The 10,847-nt window shown below is 32.2% G+C and overlaps 1 protein-coding gene across 1 annotated transcript in view; it reads left to right on the top strand.

The window, feature by feature from the left end:
• Positions 1 to 10,847, top strand: part of LOC139498898 (uncharacterized) — a 332,230-nt gene continuing 321,383 nt past the window's right edge. The window contains exon 1 of the mRNA XM_071287488.1: positions 1 to 209. The gene's annotated coding sequence lies outside the window, so the exon portion shown is untranslated. The remainder of the gene's footprint in view (positions 210 to 10,847) is intronic.

Raw genomic sequence — 10,847 nt, 5'->3', positions numbered from 1 at the left:
TATCAAGCTGGTAACGAACCTATTCTAAAATAGAAATAGACACGCTTACCCTGTGTACACGTTACACATTGAATAGTATTGAGTTACATACTAGAGACCCGTATCTAAAAATGACTTGGCGACAATCGGTTATGTCTGTGTGATTATATATATAACGAAAGTGGAAATTCTTTTTAACAAAGAGGACACTTTTTTAAAACATTTTAAAGGTAATTTTAACTAATTATGTTTTGTATATGTATAATGATACAATATTCAGACAGTAATTGAATTATCGTATATTCTTTAATGTTGTTTAACGTTATATGATACAAATTCGTTAACATGGGCGTTTCAGGGATTGTCTATTTTGTATTACTTTTGTTGAGTTGCCGGGTCCCCTGCTGTTATATGAGCCTCTCTAAACCCCCTCCCTTTTCGAAAGTCCCCGATCCGCCACTGTGAAATTTTCATAAGTGTGTTTGTGGGGGGGGGGGGGGGGAGGGGCTCTGACTGCCTAAGAAGGGTCCCGCTCAAGTCATGCTTCAGTGATTCCCTATACAATCAATCAATTTTCCCCACAAAAGGGGGGGGGGGGGGCTGGCCCTCTAAATCCGCCTCTTCGCCACAGGTGAACGGGGTCTCATATGTTACATGTACACTTATAGATGCCACTCCTTTTTGAGACCTCATTTGGAAATTGATAATAATGCAATGTTAATGACATTTGTAACTCTTTTGACGAATTTTTATACGTTGCAAGTAATTATTTTACTAAGTTATTTAACTCAATTCACAGTAAACTAAATCAAATAGAAAAGATGGACTTATTTATACAACCTTTTTTGCAAGATGCACAAATTTATTCGTTTAAAGAAACTTATTTTTAAACTAGTTTAACAGGTTTTTCAATCGTGTTTGGTTACCGTCTCGTTTAAAAAATGATTCGATTGGCTAGTAACAGCTATTAGTATTCTTTCAATTGGTATTGCTAACAAACTGAGGTAATTTGAAGGTCCATCTAACAAAGAAGTAGACATAACTTCCTTCTGTATTGTATTGTACACGCACAGGTATCTATTGATTTTAACATATAACAATGATCTAGTCAAGTGAACTAGTAAGACACAAGTTATTGGTTTATTGCTATATGACAAAAGTTAAACACCTAAATTACACAAGAAGTAAAACTTTCGACACAGGTAATTTCATTTAAAATTATTAGAAAAAGGTAAACAATATTGATATGACATAGTAAATATGCATAGTAAAGGTAGCAATATACAGTAAGGAAAAAATATTAAAATTTACTTTATTTTACAATCCCCTTTTCCTCGCTTTCTTGCAAATTAAGCTTACCGTTTGTAGTGTCATACATGTGCATAATTATGTTTGTAATCAGTATCTTCCATAGATTTGATATCCAGTGGTAAAAATTTCTTTTTGGTGTATCCATGGAAACAATCTGCATTTAGTTGCTATAAAATATTGCAAAAAAAAGGGGGGGGGGGGGTAAAGATGTCAAATATTTCCCAAAAATTTGGCCGGAAGTAGAATTTCAATCCCTTGGAGTCATACCTTTTCTGAAACTGTTTCATATATCTATCAAGAAATCCAATAAAAAGCATTTGTCTTCAGGGGCGGATCCAGGATTTTAGTTAAGGGGGAGGGGCGCAAACTTAAATTTTCGCCGAGCGTATCGAGGTGAAAATTTTTTTGAGGTTAAATTATCGAAATATTTTGCTTTGCAAATTTTAGGGGCGGCGGGGGAGGGGCGCACGCCGGCCACGCCCCCGCCTGAATCCGTCCATGGTCTGTTGTCTCATTTTTTGGTAAAATTGTGTTTGCAAAAGTTACATTAATTTCTGGACCTATGGCTGGTCTAGCTGTGAAAATACGGACAGTCAAACAGGAAACAGCCGATAAAGTCAAGGTAGTTTTTGATGAAGTTGAAGTCCAATCAACTTGAAACTTAGTACACATGTTTGTTTCCTAAGATATGATCTTTCTAATTTAAATACCAAATTAGATTTTTGACCCCAATTACACGTCCAACTGAACATAGAAAATGATAGTGCGAGTGGGGCATTCGTGTTCTATGGACACATTCTTGTTTTTCTTTTAATTTCAATGACTCCTGTTTTTATGTGTTATACATAATACTTGCATAGATATACTAGAAACATCGTTCGTTTACGATTTACTATCAATAACTAGTTTACTGCACACAGCACTCAGACTCACTGATAATAACCTAAAATCGCCATTAAAACCTAACTGAATATTATTGCTATACATCACTGAATATTATTGCTATACATTACTGAATATTATTGCTATACATTACTGAATAGTATTGCTATACCTTATATAAACATCCACTGTCCTACATTCTGTCAACACCTATATTTTGGCATTGGACAATTAGATGTGTACTGATTGATGTTTTAGCCTTGGCTTTTAATGACGTCTTATTGCATGGATGTTGGATGTGAACTGATTATTTAAACCTTAGATACATGATTTTTTTTCTCCGACTGCATGTTTTAAAATGACGTCTTATTGGATGTTGGATGTTTACTGATTGATGTTTTAGCCTTAGTTACATGATTCTTTTTATTAGTTGTTGGCTTTCATTAACCTCGAGAACTCTGAATTCTGCACTTATAGTTTCTTTAGGTGTTTTTTTTTGTGCTCTGTATTTATCTTATAAGTTAATAACTTAATAGCTTTTCAACTGATTTTAAAATTTGTTCTAATATCATTGAATATGTTCCAACACTATCTCAGATACTGGTGGGATACAAAAACATGTGTAATACTGCCACATTCTGTACTGTGACTGTCACAAGTCAGGACTCGAGCCTCTTACTAAGTGGTTGTCGGGTGTTACTATTTATATATATATATATTTTCCCTCCGGTTTATATGACCCGTTCATCCTATATTAACTCTTAAAATTCAAGAGTCTATCTAAAAATGAGGGAACTTTTTATATGGCCTTCCAAATACCGTTTCGATCCCTAACATCACTGAAGAGACATTTATTGTCGAAATCCGGATCTGGTGTACTAAAAAAATATTGACACCGTATGTTTGTGGCATAACATCGTGGCCACAAGTTAAATTTTTTTTCTGTTTAGTATTAAATTTATATTAAGATTCATTTTGTTACATCTTGTGATCAATTTTATTTGGCAATCGCCAATGGCAGTCAGCAGGGTTAAAGAACATCAGTAGTCAAATGCGTTTTGTTTAAATATACTTTTTCGCTTTTTTGGTCTTTTGGAAAATGTTGTTTGTGCTGTATTTAGACCCTTCTACAACAAAATTTGTTTTACATGCACACGTATAAAAAATACGGTTTTTATCCAACGCAATCATAGGTTTGAACGTAGTTTTCAATTTAGACTCGTCTAAAGTCACAACTCGTCTAAACATCAACCCAACAATGTTAGATCTGTAAATTTGCTTTCGCAAATTTTTGGTTCTTCCCTCGCCGGGATTCGAACCCATGCTACTGTAATATCGTGACACCAAATCGCCTGCACTGCAGCCGTCCCGCTAGACCACACGACCACCTGGGCTCTCAAAAAAAGAGCTTTCGCTGGCCGAATATATATATATATATATATATACTAGAACACACCCGTGAAATCGCGGGCATTCATTGCCGAAATTACGGGCTTTGGACTTTGAGAAATTGTTGAAAATCACAGTTATACGGACTTTTTTTCTAAACGCCTTTAGATATTGGGCTGATTTTTGGTAGGTGAGTTAACTATGACGAGTAAAAGAACAAGTGTAAGTTTCGTTCTGCTTCACTTTTTGCCGAAATTACGGGCTTTGGACTTTGAGAAATTGTTGAAAATCACAGTTATACAGACTCTTTTTCTAAACGCCTTCAGATATTGGGCTGATTTTTGGTATGTGAGTTAACCATGATGAGTTATAGGTCAAGCTTATGTTTCTTTCCGCTCTGCTTATTTTCGCTGAAAATACGGGCTTTGGATTTTGGTGAATTATTGAAAATCACAGTTATACAGATTTGTTCTCTATTCCCCTCCAGATTTTTGATATGTTAGACTACCATCATGTTTGTGTCCACATGTGTTTATATTGAAATTGCAGATTTTTCAACTTTTTGGGACGGGGCCATTCGTGTCGCTTTGACACATCTAGTTTTTTTTTCTATTAATTTCAATATGAACATACATTTAGTATAATATGAACAATTTATTGCTCTAAATTAAGTGTGTTTCCTTTTTACTATCAATCTCAGTTTGCTAATCAATCCACGGCGGTCATTGATATATTATATAGACCCTCTCCACTCAATATACTTAGTGACCCGATGAATTTTTGTAAAAGATTTTATGACAGGAGAATTTCAGAAAAAGGTGTCAAAAGTATTTTGGGACAGGACAATTGTTTTTCTAGCCCGTTTCCTCCCTTTTTTCCAAAATTCCCATCTGTTTGTTTTCTATTAATTTCAATATTGATAGCGGTTGCATGTTTGTATATTACGAACATTCATTAGACATTACTATGATCTACTATAAATAAAGTGTAAAATTGCGTTTAAATACTATCATTTCTCAGTTTACTAATCGATCGACAGCGGTCATTGATATATGATTATATAGACCCTCTCTATTTAATGAACTATGTGACCGCCGTGGATAGTAAACCTGAAAATGATAGCAGATAGCAATATGCCAAATACATTATTCACAATGGTATATATGTAATTTTATGTTCATAGTATACAGAAAAACGCATACCGGAAGTCTAGTCTGACTAAAAATTTTGTTCAATGACGAAAACAATAACCGAACGCCTTTTTTTCCGTTTTTCTCCTAAAATAACCCAATCTGGATAATCATAAGAATGGGTGACAAATGCGACTATGCATGGTACCAATAGGACACAGAAGCGTGATGATTAATTTATTGCGGAAGGAAGAGAAGCGACACACAAAATGAGGTCTTCTCGTTTAATAGTATAGATAGCGGTTGTTTGTATATATTATGAACATTCATTAGACATTACGAAAAACATAAAGATTTTTATCTGATGACGTCACAATTACGTCATATTATGTACTGTTTTCACAAAAACGATAAAAAAAAATACAGAATTTATGCAGTTTTCTATCTTTATTTCCGTCGAGGAAACCTCCCGCGCAGCCAAGAAACAACAAAATAATTTAACAGAAGCTTTATTATTACTATTGACATGATCTCACCAAATATAATTAAAGTTGTTTCTTGGGTGCGCACATACTTTTTCAATCTAAAATATACATAAAATTTGATGAAAAAACAAGGTAAATCACGAAATTTGACATAATATGCAAATTAAGTCATGATTTGTTGCCATGGTAACTTGTTCGATGTCAAATTTGTTTTGTTTTCTTAGTACCTTATACCTTAGTCAAGTTTTCAGTTATTTCAAAATTTGATGAAAACTTTTAAATTTGCAGTAATTTTTGGGCCAAATAAGGGCCTTATTGCCACTACTTCTTTACGAAACCAGTCAGGGGAAATAAAAAAAAAACGTTACTCTGTATAAAGTAATGTCATCCTTGTTCTGCCAAATTCTATGCATATCGGTCAACTTTGAAGCAATTTATCTAAAAAAAATATAAGGATGGTGACATGTGTCGCTATACATGCAATAAAATCCTGGAAATTGTTAGTTTTTTATTCTTTCTCCATATATAAGAGATCGTAATGAATTAGTGAAAAGGTTCGGAATATTTTTTTCGTTACTATGCACAATTTTCTGCGACTGTCATACAAGTGAGAGGTTTAGCTAACCATAAAACCAGGTCAAATCCACCATTTTCTGCATAAGAAAATGCCTAGCTGAACCAATTCGGAATAGAACAGTTGTTATCCATTTGTTTGATTTTACAGTTAGATTAAGGACTTTCCGTTTTAAGATTTCGTCGAAGTCGTTTTTGGTTGTTGTTATTTTTTGTTGTTTTACTGGAGTATCACTACTTTTGTAGTGTAGCACGATACGCAACTGATTGGTACTATAAGCAACTGTGTGCATGTGTAGGAATATTTTACAGTGAATATGATCGGTGCGCAAACCAGTATTATTTCGCCTAAGATTAATTGTTCAAGATACTGGTGTAAAGGATATCAACACAGCCTGGCGTACCCACCACCAATTTACAACGCAACGGCAGTTGGTCTTATCCAAAATGAGCTAATGATGCGATCCCAGCTGGGTGCTCAATTAAAACATATAACTTGAATGTTTTTAAAATAACTTAATGTCAATTCACTTTTCGGCCTAGCCAAGATCAGATGTGCATTTCATATTGGGTCTATGTTATAGGCTTGTAAAGACAAGAAGATAAACTTTACATAAGTAATACATCTTTGAACTGAAGAAGAGAATGTAGGGTTTCACAATGAATATCAAATATCATGTATAGGTGTTACCGTTTTGAAAAAAAACCCACTAAAATACACGCTGAAAATGGGCAAAATTACACGTTATGTTGTTTCATTTAAAATTTACCTGTTTTTATCAATTGATAGTTAATAAGTGAACTTAATTTGAACTACATTATTGGTTCACTGTTATAGACAATTTATTCTTCTTTCTTTTACTGGTTGTTGCAACAAAAAATCTTCAGTGGTTACAAAGTTATAATAAAAAGTTGAATACTATGCGCTTGTTATGAAATTTTGTACTTTTGTTTTTAGCTTGCTCAGTGTAGTGATAAAAGAGAAAAATAAATCAAATTTATGCTATTATGTGGTTTTTTTCTCTTCTAGTATATACATTATGAAAAACTACCTCATTTATCAAAATTGCAGTACCCTAGCTGATGATATATGCCATCAAAGTTGGATATACAAATAAAGTGAAAAAATGCCTTGTCCGTAGACATACATTCCCTAGTAAACTGGAAGCATAAATACATTAATGTTGCATTGCTAAGTTCCTGTTCTTTGTAGATATGAAAACACCACTAGCATTTTTTTCTACCATCTATTAATAGAGGAAAAAATTCAAAAATATGTCAGAATGTCTTGTCCGTAGACACATGTCTTGTCCGTAGACATGTCTTTTTATCAATATTGCTTGGCTTTATGGGTCTTAATTAGTCCTATGTGTTGTTAAAACTTAGAAATATCTTAATTAAAAAATAAATGGTAATTTAAGTGTTCTCAATTTTTGTAAAATTACTTTACAGGAGTGGATTTTAAAAGTGTCAGATTATCAGTCATAAAAAGCATACCTTATTTTACTTCAATATTGTTTATTCCAGTTGATGCATACCTTAAAAGATTAAATAAATCAAATGAAAAAAAGTATTTCTCTCTCTCTAACTTTATCTTTTGCATTTCAGTATTAACAGCAGGTGAGGAAGTGTCTACGGACAAGACACTTGTACACAACAAGTATTAAATTCAATTATTTGTCTGCTATGGAACTTATATCTTATTTATAGGTGATGAAAGTTATCTATTCAAATTAAAACTCAGTATTTTCAACATGAGTATAGTCACAAATAATTCTAACAGATTTTTTTTTAACTGAAATTGTCTTGTCCGTAGACATTACCACATTATATTTGTATCCAATTTCCTTGATTTCAGCCTAATTTGATAGGTAAAATGTATGTTATTTTTTTAAGAGAACACATTCAACTATGTCAAAATTGAGTTTTAATAATAGTTTGATTGTTTTAAGCAGTCAGATATATGGATTTCAGTTAAAAGAATGTGTCTTCAGTTTAGCTTAATCAATAAATTATTGAGATATGTAAAGAATTATGGGTACATTTTTATATTTTCCAAAATTTAAAGAAACACAGCTTAAAATTTAATTAGTAACTTTTAATCTTAACTTTAACAATCATTTTTGAAAGCATTTAATTGAATAACAATAAAATGTCTTGTCCGTAGACATTATCAAAATGTATTTGTTTCCATTTTCCTCGAAGTTAAGCATCATTTGATAGATAAACCTGATAAAATGTATGTTTTTTTTTCTCAAGAGAACACTTTCAGCTATATCAAAATTAGGTTTTAATAATGCATTTCATTAAATATGAATACAATGTCTTGTCCGTAGACAAAACATATAAATTGTATTGCTAAGTTTGATTGTTTATTGTAAGAATATGCATCAAGTTATTTTAATGTTCTAGCATAAAGCATAAAGCATAAAAGATTTATTTAAAGTCGGTTATACATATAACAATACAATAACCGACTTTAAATAAATCTTTTATGCTTTATGCTTTATGCTAGTAGGCCTACTCGGACAAAAAATAGTGCATTTGATGTCATTGTTTACTCAAACTACCCAACAAATTTGCAGAATTGAAACTTTTGGTGAAAGAGAAATATATATATAGACCATTTTGAGCCCAAAATTTACTTGTCTATGAGTTGACATTAAAATTTGAGGATTAATGCGCTCCATAGTATACTAATTTAAGATTTCAAGAAAACCAGGGGTTATTTTTAGTGGCACATCAGTTCGGAAGGTCTCTTCTTTCTTATATGGCTTTAAAGGTAAATTACTATGTTGAAAATTGGCATGAAAAAAAGGTGATACCTGTACGATTCAGGACATACCTGGTTTGTAAGAGGTTAAACTTAAGATAAAAAATTTAGAAAGCTATGAAAATTGCAAAATTTGGTTGAACAGACAAGGGACTTTTAATTGGTGGTCTGACACCTTTTTTCTCGTTTTTCTCCCAAAATAACCCAATCTAAATAATCATATGAATGGATGACAAATGCGACTTTGCACTGGACCTATAAGACACAGAGGCATGATGATTAAGGGGTCATCCATAATTGTCAACCATTTTCCAAAGTGTACAAAACGTACACTTTTTCAGACCCCCCACCCTCCCTCAAAAAGTGTACATCAACCATTTTCAGATTTCAAGAGAGAATCAATCATTCTTAATAAAAAGAAGATCCTGTTTATTATATTTTAGTTTAATATAGAAATTTGCTTTGAAAATAAACTAAAACATAACTGACTGTTTTATTTGATGACATCTATCTGTGATGCTTGTGTTTTGTTAGAATACAGAGTTTAAAGATTAGTGTTTCCCCTATCACACAGTGGAAACTCCAATGAAAAAGGGCACCTAGAGCATGCAAAAGATTAACAAAAGGGCACATAAACTATGCTAATTAAGAATCAAAGAAAGGGAAATGCATTGGTAAAGTATGGACTGCATGACAGTTGTTGATGGAATCAGAGCTCAAGACAGCAATCAATAAAAGTGTAATGTTTTAAAACATTTCAAGTTTTTTAATTTTCCGCCTATATATCTATTTAAAAGGTCCCTGTAAATATGCCATTCATGGCACTATTATAGTTTATGTACATATATTGGATAATTTTTAAGGTTAAGGTTAAACTTCATATTGAGGTGCTCCTAATTAAAGAAGGCTTATACTAAGAAAAATAAGTTTACTTTCGGTTTACTGGTTTACTGTTTTGGAATACATTACAAGGAAAATAATCGAAGGACCAGTTTAAAATCTTTTCACAAAATGCCGTCTTGTCAAAATAAAAACATTCAAAGAATTTAGTGTTTCCATCAGTTTTGTTTATTAAACAGAGTGAAACGATAAGGATCTATAATAAAGCAGGTGAAATTGACAATCGGGGGTACTGAGAAATGCTTGCAAACTTTTATTTAAATTTTTTTACAAGTTTACATTTTTTAAAGATTTAGTTTTCATATGATTTGATCTTTTTTAAAATCGTTCAATCCGGATTGAGGAATTATGATATCGAAATAAATATCATCAAGTGAAAATAATAAAGAAGAAATAAGAAGAGAAACACACCCAAGCCAATTCTCGATTTTATACATGGACCTTCCCTACGGAAACGAAATAAATTCTGGAAATAAAACAAAAAGCGTACGGTAAAAATGTTGATTTTTTAACCCCCTCCCCCCAAGTGTACGTTTTGTACACTTTGGAAAATGGTTGACAATTATGGATGACCCCTAACTTATTGTGGAAAGAAAAGAATCGACACACAACATGAGGTCTTCTCGTTTAATAGTATAGATGCACTATATATACAGGTGGCATATACTAAAATCTAAAATCACTTCCTGCACCACCAAATTATCAAATTAAACCAATACTATATAGTATGCACATCTTTGTTGGTATATCACTTAAGGGGTCTCCTGGGTATAAATCAGGTTTTTTTCCAAATACATGTATAGGATTTCGCTATATTTTTTTTTATAAACGAACTTTAACATATACTTAAAAGAAAAATGAAATAAAAAAATGGGGTCACCGTTCATTTATTTAAGCTCACAATCTGCCTCCGGAAGGAGCATACATTTTTGTTTATGTCCTTTTTTTTCGGTTGAACTAATAGGAGAAATAGAGGAACTATCGAAATAAAAAAGTATAAAAGTAAAGTAAATAAAGTAAATACAGAAATCGCTTAAATTTTACAATTATTTAGTTTATGTACAGCTTATTTGAAAACAATAAAAAAAAAAATATATGTTACCGATGAGTTAAAAAAGATATTTCAAATTTAATGCCAAAAAATGGCATTTTTGCACGAAAGGGAGATAATTTGGAGCTTTTTCAATGATATAAACATTTAAAAAGTCACCTTGGGCCAAACCGAATCGATTTTTTTGGGTTGATTTTTTTACCATATCATAAAGTAATAACTAATAGTGCAATAAATAAAATGTGTAATGAAAAAATAAAGGTTCAATTTTTTGCTGAAATTTTTGTACCCACGAGCCACCTTAAGTCTCCTTACACTGCACCAGTAGCCTTATATCTCCTACTTCACTAAAAAAAACCGACAAGAAGTTAAGT

This window comes from Mytilus edulis, chromosome 12 (genome assembly GCF_963676685.1).
Source record: "Mytilus edulis chromosome 12, xbMytEdul2.2, whole genome shotgun sequence".
Lineage (NCBI taxonomy): Eukaryota > Metazoa > Mollusca > Bivalvia > Mytilida > Mytilidae > Mytilus > Mytilus edulis.
Note: the sequence above shows the minus strand (reverse complement) of the source record. Positions and strands in the feature narration are given on the sequence as shown.